The following is a 13,349-nucleotide window of genomic DNA, read 5'->3' as shown; positions in this document are numbered from 1 at the left end:
GAATAACTCAGAAACAGATGAGCAAATAAATAGACTTTTTAATACAGATATGAACACATTTCCATACAGAAGTATCTGTGGCGTCTTTAAATACTGCACTGAATGCAGATGTAACATATTTAACCTCACAGCAGGGTGGAATTGCTCAGCTGGCACGAGGCACTGCAGGAAATAAAGCAAAAATATTCCTGAATTATAGACATACATACTGAAGATTTAAATGGTGCCCTAAAATCAAAGCTGAAGAGCAAGTTTGCCCAGCCATCAATCTCAAACACAAGGTATAATTACAGCCACTTTAGAGCAACAAGTACTGCCCTTTAATGTTATTCTATGTTATTGGACTCCATTTTTCAACTATGGTCAGCGAAATAAGGTCTGAGGCAGGCAGAGGAGAAACAGCACATTCACTTCAAAACAGAGAAGTAGAGACGACGTGAAGTGTTCGAACAGCACTTTCTAAGTAGTGGTTTGTTACACCTGCCATCAGCACATTTTCCAAAGTGTTCTTTAGCAGAGAAAGGTATTATGGAGTCACAAGTTATGCAGACATTATGCTTGAAGAGTACCTAAATCAAGTAACTTTTAGATGTGTGGCATATCAGTGATGAATCTTATTTGTTACAGCCAGAGCAAAACACTTTGTTTCCCTCCATATAGACATCTATGTGTAATGAATGTTGAAAGTTTTGGACAAGATAAGCTTTCTGTAGTTGTTGGTTGTTTGTTTTTTTGTGTTTTTTTTTTGTGGTGCTTTTTTGCCAGTTTTATCAAAAAGTTACTCAGAAGGCCATGAAAATTTTATAAAGTGCCAGTCAAAAATCACATGAAACTCAGCGCTCTCCGACAATCAGAAGACTTCTCACTCAGTCACTAAAATAAATTCTGTACTCAAATAGCTATTCCAGGTGATGCAGATTATTGATATTTCATATTCCATAAATTAAGTTTTACAGCCTTACAGAATCAAATTGAAGACAGTCATAATGAAACATGGAATTAACCACATAATCTACATTTGATTGCAAAATGTTGCATTTGTCTTATTCACCACGCTGATATTTCCAGTGCTAGACAACTGAAAGCTCTGGGGACAGTCAGCTTTACAATCAAATATCCAGGCACACAATTCCAGACAGTGACGGTATGTATGTGACTTTGACGATCTGTGATTTAGGACTCATTCTAATTCCTGCAAAGCTCATTCCTAAGAATCAGTGAGTGTCTTATCAGTACCGGTATGCACTCAGCTATCTAAGGTCTCTATGTTGATATTAATGAGGTCAAGTGCTTAACAAATTTAACTCTCAGGAAAATAACATAAAAGAGATTTAATTACAGATGTAAACTATCATCTTACGCAGTTCACATTTGATTGTAAACAGCAGAAAATTCTGAGAAGGGAACAAACATCGAATAGAGTTAAGATTTTTGTTAGTGTAAAAATAATTACCTGGCTTACGAGGCTTGCCCTGTAATGTATTACACTGGTGCAGTGCTCTCCCACAAACTCAGTGCTGTGCATGGCTACCAGCCGGTCCTCCTGCCCCCAGGGCTCTCCATCTCTTCAGCAAATAGAGCTTTGGCAGGCTCCATGTTCAGGCTGTTTGCACAACCTCCTTTGCTTTTTATTGCTCTTAGGTTAGAAAAATACTGTCATCCCCCTCCAAGAACATAGCATTTAACAGTCTATATCTAATATCAGGCACTTTTAACAAAAAAAAAAAGAATGTCTCCAGATAGGCAAGTAACAGCCAGCCACAGAACGAGACAAAAGTGTATGTAATTAATACACTCTGAAGGTGGTGACTGAGCACTTTAATTTTCAAATAATACATCAGCCAAAATGTACCCTTTTTCAGGTAGTGAGAAATAACAGCATTATAATTATGATAATTAGACAAATTAATATGTTGTCTGGATCAGTGACTATTCATGTGAAATATGTGTATTTTTGCCAGTTAATTGCGTGGTTTCCTCGCTCCTCAAACTGGCTCAAGCCACTGCATAACACGGCAAGTTCTAAGATGCTAAAGCATAAAGTGTAGTTTGGTGTTAACTATCTGATAAAACTCAAAAGCCATTGTAGCCAAAACTACAGCATCCATATCCTTAAGGCTAATAACAACTAATAATAACAACAACAAAGACAATGCCACCTTCCTCTACCATTCATAAAGCCTTCTTTTCTGTCTGGCAAGTCTTCCTTGAGGAAGAATGAGTGACTACTGTCTCATGTTCGTCATTGCTAGAAGCATCTACACAGAATAACACAGTCTTTCTGGATCATCACTGTCAATCAACATTAAGAGAAATAGTGCTCCAAGCCATGCTAATTTATGGCAGTTGACATTCAGACATTTGTTTATACAGATGCAGATGACAAGAGGAATTCTCTAAACCAGTTCTGCCTTCGTTTGATGTTGTGTTTACTTGGTCAATAATACAGGATAAAATTATTAATAAATCACCACGTTCTGTTGGTTGACTCCTGACAAGCTTGTCTTTTTCAGTGCTGCTGTTCTGCAAGTTCCCATCTTTCCATGATTATTTTGCTCCCCTGTAATCATTCTTACTTTCTTCTGGATACCCTGGGAAATGTCTGGATTCTGCATGATTAAAGTTAATGGGAACTTTGCCATCAACTTCAGTGAACACGAGATCATGCTCTGTGCCAAACTCCATAAACCTTCTAGTAAGCCAAAACACCTGTTTTCCTTCTCCTCCCATGCCCCATTTCTCCTCATTGCACATTTTTTCTCTGCTCTGACACCTATTAATCCATGCACCCTATCCAATTCATCATATTCATCTTTCTTCACCAGTTACGTTGTCGTAGCTCTATGGCTGGAATTAGCAGGAGAGTGTGAACTCACTTATGAAAGTGCTACTTTTCTTTCTGCCAAAATAATGTCAGTGCATCATGGAACACAAGTCCAAAATGGCATGCAATATCATTTCATGCATCTTGACACGATTTTAATTTTGCTTCCAGTCCCACATGGAAAATCACCACCCAGTACATCTATTTCTAAAATGTTCTTATACCCAAATGTTAAATCTCTGCCATTGTTCCACTGAATTTGTTGAATTCCAGCCTTTTCCTTCCTAGTAAATGTAATGAACATACTTTATTATTTCTGCCAAAATGTTTCAATATTCAAATGCCAGCACTTCTTCATTCTCTGTGCTAAAACCCTCCCTGGGATTTTCAGCTTCAGTCCTCCCAAGTTTTTAGAAGACATGTCTTTAATTAAGACACCTACTGAGACTAGCAAAACAAGTGAAACTATCTTAGTAAAATGTAGAGCTTCAGCTTTAGACTGCTAGTGGCTAGACAGACTGAAAGCAAAGACAATCATTTGGGAACAATTGCTCTGATCAACAATCTCAAATACATATTAATCATTAGCAGGAAGATTTAAAAAAAAGGGTACTTTGGGAACAGTCAGTTCCTGACTGAACCAAGACCTACTGCTCTGTCCCTTTAGCACATCCTCTTATTTGTTAAGACCTTTCATTAGTTGTGCGACTGTAATCCACTACTTCATCTCCAAAACGCGCGACAGGCCCAGCAGCAGGTGAAGAACATCCTGTATTCAGCTCCTTCTGACTTTGACTTTATTAGAGTGATACATCATTCAGGATTCAAATTAACATCTATTCCAAGAGACATATTGCATGGCTTGATATTTGCTCTGAAGCGTTATTTGAATTTGCTGGTTATACACACAAAGTATACTGCCATTATCAGAACATTTATCTTCCACTACTGGAGACCATTCTGTGAAACCCAGACTTCTGCTCCTGCTGGTTTATAAGATGTAATTTTTTTTTACCTTCACTTTATTTCCTTGGAAAAGTGAAGCCTGAGCAGCTATAGTACTAAGTAAATAGCAAAATATTACATGTCCATTCAAAAACCTAGCCAAACACACAGTTCAGATTGTAACAGCCAAATGCTCATTGCTCACTCACTGCTTCCACAAGAAGCTAGGATACTGCCTAAGAGAGGAACTGACAACAAGTATTTCATAATAGTACAATTGAAGCTGAATTTTGTGTCTTTATTACTAGCCCCTAAATACAAGAAAATTGAGCAGCTTAGTCCAAACCAGCATCTGACCAGATTGCTCAAGTCTCTTGGTGAAGTAACCTAATGCGTCAAAGAAACTGCCCTGCAGTATTGTCCACCGTACTACATTTTTAATCAGTTAATAAATGACATCTTAGCATCATTTTTTCTTCATTCAAAGAAAATTAGACTCAAGGAGAAGAGAAGCAAAGTAGTTCTGAAGCATTTTAGCTATCGGTAAAATTTAAGAACTAAAATCCAAATAAACAGAAAATCACTTAAGTAGATTTTTGAATTTCCACAAGGCACAGAGAAGAGCAAAACACTGAAGCAGTACTCTCAAAAGCAGAGAAAATAATTTTCTACTGAGCAGCACAAGCAGACTGGGGATGCAAAAGTGATGCTGGGGCTTTCACAGCAACGCCATTAGTATTCATGGGCTTTCAGAACTGCTGCTCTTCTGTTATTGTTCAGATCCCAGAAGCATTCACTGTTGATGCCTTGATTTGGCTATGCATATTCTTCTAACAGTCATTTTTATTTCCTTATCTGAGCTTCTATTAATGATCCTGCTTTTCAGCCCCGTGCTAGGCACTTGACTCTTTTCAGTAATCAGGTATGCTTAAAATTAAATGCTGGTTTAAACACCTGGGAAAATTTAAAACTATGTTGGGTAGTATTCAAGTTATTTTACAGGCACAGAGAGGAGAAAACATTTTTTTAAAGCAATATTTTATCCAAATAAATCAAATGTTTACAGTTAAACATTATATTATTTGGAATTTTTCCCCCTCCTACTTATAAGGCAGTATTCCAAACATTAAGTTTCTTTGCATTTCTCAAAGATTGGAGAGAAAGATCAATTTCAGAGTGTTTTATTTTTGTGTCACCATGCTGTAAAATAGTATTTCTTAAATTAATTCCCTATAAATTTCTTTCTATTTTGAAGGCTTACTCCACACAGTGATCAGCAACAGTGTCATTCTCTGCCAACTTCCTAATCCACATTCATGTACGCGCACACACACAGACACGCTGTAAACGCGAGAGTTTATGTCAGCACAATTTACTTCAGCTTCAACTGGGGTGTACAAACCCTGCTTGCACATCAATGGGACTACCCATCATGAATTTGTTTTGTGGGGACAAGGAGTAAATCACCTGATAATCTAATGAGGATGGATTGTGTAAATAGTTCCACAAAGAGCAAATGTGCATAGATAGGGCAATAAATTGGAATGATCGATGGGACTAGAGCCACAGGAAGATCAAAAGCATGAGGCTGCAGTGAGTGTTTTAATCACCAGACCTAGCACTGCCATTAACCACTTCCCGTAAGTGCTCTCTCAGCACTCCAGACTAGACATTTCCTGAAATTTTTTGCCTGAGACCATTCAAGGTCAGCAGGATACAGCCTCCAGCAGCACCACAAACCAGGTGAACTGCAAACAAGACTGCCCTCAAGATACATCTGCTCAAGCTATGCAGTTCTGCATTCTACATGAGGGCTCTGCCACCAGCTTGCCTGCTGCACACCGTCTTGCCTTTCACATGAAAGATTATGAGCTAAAATTGTGAGCATACCTCCGGGATACCATGGTGACATAAATGGACACTGCCACACCCTGCCCTTCAATGCTGTACTGTAGTTTCGCCATAAAGAGTTCAGCACAAGGAAAGAGCACAGGATATCATGTGGCAGAGGAATATTAGGATGATGGCAGGAGACAACTTACGCCCATGCTTTCTTCTCTGAATCTCCTTGAGTTTGCAGTTATCACTGCCTTATCACCAACCAGGTATCTCCTCTAAAGAAAGAGCCACATACCTGTATACTGGAAAGAGGCAATACATTAATGGCATTTACTTTTAATTCCCTGTTCCCCTCCAGTGTTCAGGGCATGAATATTAAATGGCTGGGTTTTTTGTGGATTTCTGTTGATTATGACGTTTGTTTGATTTGAGGATTTGTTTGTTTAGGAGGTGGGTTTTTTTGTTTTTGTTTTTCTATAGATAAACCTGAATGCCTGGCTCAGTTCAAGAGTATAATCTTAACTGTCATGTCAGTAATTAAAAAAGTTTCAAGAAAACACACTTCATTTCCCACACAGTATCCTCAGGCATGCTTAGCAGCACTCTCATGTCTAGATACCACTGTGAACTCATTCACAAGACAGGCCCAGTGAGTAAGCTGAGATGTCAAGGCAACATAAATGCTTGAAGAAACAATTGCTCAACAAAGGGTTGCAGGATTTTCTCCTAAACATGAAGGTCAAGTTACTGGAAATCAGGAGGCAAGAATTATTAACTCTCTCTTTTGGATTTGTCTCAATTTCAAGCTAATAACTGTGTCACTTTTCTCTCTGGGAATTTCAGCCAGTTGCTGAGTCTTCTAAAGTTAAGACCTTCACAAATCACCATAAGTGCTATGGGCACTTCTTACTAAATCGGTCAGGATTTGCTTTAACTCCACAGTTAATCCATTTCGTCCTAGAAAACAGAAAAACAGATAGGAAGGACATCCAGTCTGAACATTGTAACTATCCAGATAGCAAAGATTTGCAGTGGGAATTATTTTTACGACTGGTTTCCTTTTCTGAAACAGAATCCCATAAGTTAAGAAAAATCCTTATGGGGAAGTCTTTGAACGAAGAGAAAAGAAAGTACATTGCCAACCAATCTAAAGACTTGATGGGCCAGTGTAAATACAACCTAACCAGAAAACTAATACATGCTACTGCAGTCACCACCACAACCTGCCTGCGTGTCTGACTTGTAAGCAGAGAAAAAGAAAATTCACATAAACTATGTTTCACATAGCAAACTGTAAATAGCAACCAAAAGAAAACAAAATTTCAGCTGGAAATTGCAGAGCAGTGACAGGCTGAAATGCTGTAGCCACCACTGAGCTCGAGCTGGCAATGCACCAAGAAAGAGATATTTTAGTATTTCAGTCATCTCTGATTTCTTAGATGTTTTCTAATTTTTACGTTGGGGAATTTGTGATAAAAGAGGGACGCATGCAGGTTTTTTTTTTTTTTAATCTTAGAAAGTCAGTCATTCTGAAATTAAATCCACTCATCACTAAAAAAAAAAAAAATCATTATTTTTCACTTGCTTGAGAAAGCCATTCTGCAGCATTTACTAGTAAGAACAGTGAAAATTACCTATATGGAAGACTTATACCTCGAGGCTAAACAAAGTACACTGACCTTTCACTCCTTACTTAATATACATTCCTTATATATTAAAATAACATATGGAACAGATCCTGCTTTTTTTCCAACACCTGGAAATGTGTGGTGCACTATAAAGCACAGCAATTATCTGGTATAGTATTCCGGCAATATAGATCTATAGCCCCAAAACTACAGAGTGAAACAATAGGTCTGCTGAGGTTATCTTGCAATTCTTCACTCAAAGAAAAGCCACTCCCCACTCACAAATAGAAGTTAATTACATAAAATCAATCTCTTTAATAATCTCTTGCTCTATACGCAAGAGCAAATACATTAGTCTGAGACATCTTTGACCCAAGGAGGCTAACTTTTTTTCTCGAAGGAGTCTCTCAGAAACCAAGAGGACAAACGTCTTCCTGTCAAAGTGTCAAATCAAAGTGAAAATGTAATATCAGATGTTCAAAGACATTTTCTAACCAGGTGTGGTTAAATTATATACATGCATATATACATATGTATTTAATGAGCTTTTAAAATTGCATCTTTTTAACTTGCTGACAGTATCACGTAATAAAATATCTCAAATGCAAGATCCCCCATGGCAATCATGGTGTTAGGAATGGATAAATTTATCCTAGGACCTCTTCAGCCATCAAAAGCACCAGAAGGATATCATGGTGAATTTTCAGCTCACTTTTATCTAAGGCCATGCTACCTGGTTTGGGAGGGCATTTTCCAGAAATTAATGACTTTATTTTTCACTTTTGCTTTCTGTTTCACTTGAAAGGAAAACCCTAAGGCTGGGAATACTGCCATACAATGTAACCTCATGCTGGTTTGTAATGGAGGGCTGTGCTCAAGGAGAGCCTCACTGCTGGCCCCAAGTGCCAGAGCAGGGCCAGCTAAGAACAGGCAAAGGAAGGAAGCATAGCTCAGGAGGTTTAGAAGACGAGAAAGAAGACGTGCAGCCAGGATAAATACACAGTAGCAATTAGCTAATGAAGACACAGCGTTAAGTTTTTCTATAGTTTTGTTGTTGTTGTTGCTTACATTCAGATACTCTGCAGAGAAAACAAATAATCAATTGGCCTTAAGATAGGATCAAAGCAAGAGTATAAAGAAATGCTAAATTGGTTTTAAGTACTACTGTTAACTCCCTGCAAGCCAAAGTACAAGCTCCTGATCCTTGTGAGTATCTTCTACACAAGAGTGTGCAGAAAGGAAGGAAAAGATACCTAACATAAGCAGGTGAGTGGGCAGGACAGAAATAAATGGTTCAAAAGAGAGACTGCTCTAACTGGGGAAAATGCTAGAATAATTAGAATAATTAATTGTAAGAGATAAAATGAAGATGGGGGGGGGGGGAGGGAACTTTAGCATCTATACAGGATGTAGAAAGCTACTTAACAGTGAGAACTGTTGAGGGATTACTGATTATTGCCTCAGGTTAGAGCAGCACTTCATATTTAGACACCATTAATACTGGAGAACAAGATCTGGAGCATCCTGCTAATCCCTTCAATGACCAAAAGTGAAAAACAGAATTTCACTAACTACCAAGTTTCTCATTCTGATTACACAATTAAGTAAGCTTCAAAGAGTTGGAACTGAATTAAAACTTAGATTAAAAGCTCAGCATTGTATAACTAAAATTCCTGGTTTCTAACTGAAAAAAACACAACACAACATTGTGAATTCCCTGTTTGATTCTCGATGACAGCAACACTATGAAAGAAATAATTGGAACTTCTGCTGTGAACTCAGCAGAGCAGATCTCCTTTAAATTTTACTTAAGTAGTACATGGAACAAATTAAAAACAAACAAAGGGAAAAAAACAGTAGAGGAAAAGCTTCTATGATGCAGCTCTACTAAGCTTTCATATATATTAAACCTAATTATTCTGCCCATATTTGACTGAGGCAATCACATAAATATACAAATAAGTAGAGTACAGCCTATATTAGCTCCAATATTATCACAGGCTTATCTACGCCCAGGCTAAATCCAGAAAGCCTGAGAAAAAGGTGGACTTGGAATACACATGTAACAAAGCTTCCTTGTGTCCCAGAAGCATTATCGAGCTATTGCACAGACTTTTGCTCATGGAAAAAAAAAAAAAAAAAAGGAAATGGAAAAGGGACGCTGCAATGTCTAAAGTATCCCACGGGGAATACATGGGAAGGATGTTTCAAAGCTATTTGAGCTAGTGTCAAGCAGGGATAGGAGATGCAAAACCTGATTAAATCATGTACTAACAGATTTTACCTTCTGAAATATGACTACTGAGCCATATGATAAATATAAATGCAGTTCTGAAAAATTAACTAAATAAATGGAAACAAGTAAGAAACAAACTCAATGGATCTCTCATAATCTAAACTCATCTTTGAGTTATATTATTTGCTCACAATAAGGGAAAAAAGTTCAGGTGAAGCTGCTACTTCAAAAGAGCTTGTTGTACCTTCTCCAGAGCTCTTTTTGTTCCATTTGCCACTAAGCTCTTTGTGCAGGTGTTGCATTGCCATCTAGTGTACATGTCATATATTGTAAAAACCAGGAAACAGACTTGCAGACATCATACAGAGCAGCTGAATTTCCCCCTAGCTGGCTTTTCTCAAAACATTTCATCTTACAGAAAGACAGATTTCCTCCAGGCTACTCAATGTCAAGAAACATGACTAATGTTATTTTAAAAAAAATCAGCACCATAAAGAAAGCATCAGTCCAGTGGCAGCCTCCTTACTGAATCTGAAACAGTTATATTTAGTGGGTACATCCACCGACAGATTTAGGAATTTCTACTGTCCATTCATCAAAGGGTGCTTCAGCGTTCCTCCCCCAAAGGGAAGGCGAGCCCTTGCCCCTACCAGGGATACTACCACTGGCTCTGGAGCGACACAGAGCACGGGATAATGCTGATCTTTCTCATCCTGCTTTCCATAACAAGTTAACTACTGAGAGAGAAGAGGGTAGCAGTGACAAGCCCCAGCATGGGCAGGAGGCCCAAGCCTCATGGCGCTGGCCCGCTCCATGCAGGAGCTGTGCCCCAGACTCCCAGCCATGCCTGAGTTCATCAGCTGTGAGTTCTGCAGGATGAGAGAGAAACAGGAAGCATTTAGGCCCTCCTAAGAGTGGGGCTTGGCTGCTTGGAAGGCTCACACCACAGAGGGCTGAGTAGCACCCCGCCACACGCTTGAACATGCAGGCCTCACTCCAGCTTAAGAATTTGGGTTTTTCACCTAAGACCTCTGAAACAACTTATTTTCCAACCAGTACACTAAGATTTATCTTTTTTTGGAAGAGTCCTTTTAAGATACAAACAGGCCCAAATTTAGAACACAGAGGTTAACTCATAACATACTCCAGAGGAACAAGTATATACCCTGTCCACCAGCATCAGAGACACTGCTCCAGCCCCAAGCCCCAGCTGCCTGCCCAGCTCTGACTGCTGCAGTAAAAAAGAAAACAGTTTTGCACTCACCTCATCCATCAGTTCACCCAAGAGAGGAACAGGAAGCAATCCTTTTTATGATCAGAAGAGGAAGTGATACCTATAAAACATGTTCCTGCTTTCAGAATCAAGCTTCTCGGTTGTTATCATTTACAAATATCACATTTTATGAGAACTACCTACAGCTGTTCTTTTTAGTCTCTAGCCATTTTAGTAAGATATCAATATCCTAATGTTATGCATAATGAGTAGGTTTTTTCTTTTGCTAGCTTGAATTACTAGCTCTCCTTGTTAAAATTTGCTTGTTTTACTGCTCTTATCATATGATATTTTGCATAAAATACAGCAACAATAAGCCTATTTAATAGCCCATATCCTTTTGTTCAGCCATCACATTACATACTTGCATGTGTTATTACATTCAAAATACATCTTTTATCAGATTCAATATTGGTCTGTTATTGACCCCCATATATTACTTACAGTATGATTCAAGATGCCAACACACATGCAGTCCATAAAGAGCTGAGCTAGAGAAGGAGGCTAGCAAGCTCCCTAATTCATCTGAGACTAAAAAAGCCAAGTTAGCAAAAAACAACTGTTTAAGCTGGCCAATATAATTTTAAATGAACTTCTGTAATGGCTCTATCAGCAGATCAGAGAGGACAGACCATCCAGCAGGGAAGGAGGTGAAGGACAGTTAGAGCTGTTAACTTCTCTCATTGGTACAGCTGTAGGGCATTAGGCCAAGAGAAAAATGTAAATAAAGTTCCAGGGTGATTATAATCCCTTTACACTAAATGTGGTGAATGTTAATTCAGCAAGATACTAATACCTGTACTAAGTAAATGCTCCCTTTCTCTTTAATAGGACATCATCTCAGGTACAAAAGTGAAGCAAGTAAGTAGCTTGCTGAATTAAGTCATTAATGTAATCACCTAAAGAACTAGCGAGAGATTTTTAGTATACCTCTTCCATCACCTCCTGTGGAATGCCTCCCTCATTCCATCATCGTCCTTAAACTTCTTCCAGCCTTAAAATCATAGGTTTTCCATAGGTAGGCACAGCATCATCAACATCATTCAAGCAAATTTGTACCCTCTTGGCCTACAGTCAGAAAAACCTGTTGTTGCTTTAGCTAGAGCCAGGTGCACCCCCCATCTTCTGAAATAAAAGCAGTTACAGGTAATTAACTGATTGTCAGCTTACTACCTGAGTTAATAGAGTAAGTAGACGTTATATTCAAAGACCAAGATATGAAAGGAAGAGAATTCTTTTTCTGACAAGAAGCCGTATCTGCTTTGTTTTTCCTAATAGAAAAATGAGTTCTTCTTAACTAAAGAAAAAGCTGCTCCGAACAGAAGACATTAATGTAACTGGATCCTTTTCTATTGATTTTTAGTGGTTTCTCTTTTAACCAAAAGTGAAAAGAGAAAGATTCTAACATTAAAATTTAAAGAACTCCAGGACCTAACATCATATAAATTTCCACAGTGTCCAAAAATTGGCCACAGTTTATCAGATCTAACCAGTTAGCAGCCAGCCTACCATTTGAACTTTACTACAAGAAGGAAGAATTAAAGGAGGCTGATAAAGGTAAAAAAATCTTCTAAAGATATTGTCCTACTGGTTCTTAAGCTAGAGCACAAGACAAAGCTTCTACTAAGAGCACACTGTGTACTAATCTTGAACATTTGCTGTCTGTTATCAGCAGCCAGCTGAAATTAGGCAACAGGACTCTCAGGCCATCCAGACTACAGCTTCACTAGAAAGTGTTTGTGGATCAAATTATTATAAATGATTTTTCTTAGTAAAACTAGTTGGAATGGCATTCATCTACAGAACTGTTTTCCAAAGGCCATTGTCTTTTACTGAGCATTCATGACAGTGGATGGCAAACTACCACTGAATTTAGCAGCAAGAGAGATGCATCTTCACCTGGAAGAAGAGGATTTCACATTCTTATCCTAAAAACCACATCTTAAAAGGTTAAGCTTCTGCAGTGTTTTGCATGGTTATTATAACATTTCTTTTTTTAATAAAGGAAGCAGTAACATACTGGAGTTAAAATGATAATGCAAAGAGGAAAACCTTAGTGGAATTTCCTACGGCAGTGTGAGGCTTTTATTCATGAAAAGGGCAGCTATCAGTTCAAAGTAAATCTAATAACCAGATGCATCCAGAACTCGGTGCTTCCAAATATTTCAGGTATGTGAGGTTTGAGAACATGATGCATTATGCCAAAAATGCACACAGGAGAGGAAACAGGTAACTGGGAGGGAAACAAGCAGCAGCAGCACATGCCAAACTGCCATAGCTTAATGTGTTAAAGCTGGGAAAAAGGATCTCTGTAGTGGAAAGAAATGGGACAAAAAGCCATTTTCAACTCCCAAGGATGGCATTTAAATCCAGAGCAATTCCACTGAAGTCACTGGATTTAAATACAGAGTGGAAAATAGACTCTAGCTGTTATCCCTTTCTAATCACAATGAGAGGTGGAGAATCAGTTCAACATATCTTTACTAAGATTTTCCTCCCTAGAGACAGTTGGGATCAGAACCTAAGAGATAGGTACCTGGATTTGCTGACTCAGAGTGTTAAGGAGTGATACAGAAGGTGGTCACCTCATCAGACAAAATCTGT

At 38.4% G+C, this 13,349-nt stretch overlaps 1 long non-coding RNA gene across 1 annotated transcript; it reads right to left on the bottom strand.

Moving 5' to 3' along the window:
- LOC110399131 lies at positions 1,861 to 11,823 on the bottom strand. Its single transcript, XR_002438913.1, has 4 exons — positions 11,676 to 11,823; positions 10,737 to 10,806; positions 5,812 to 5,910; positions 1,861 to 4,723 (listed from the first exon to the last, which is right to left on the bottom strand). It is a non-coding gene; the product is annotated as an uncharacterized LOC110399131 (long non-coding RNA).

This window comes from Numida meleagris, chromosome 4 (assembly GCF_002078875.1).
Source record: "Numida meleagris isolate 19003 breed g44 Domestic line chromosome 4, NumMel1.0, whole genome shotgun sequence".
NCBI lineage: Eukaryota > Metazoa > Chordata > Aves > Galliformes > Numididae > Numida > Numida meleagris.
This window is presented reverse-complemented; position numbering and strand designations above follow the sequence as displayed.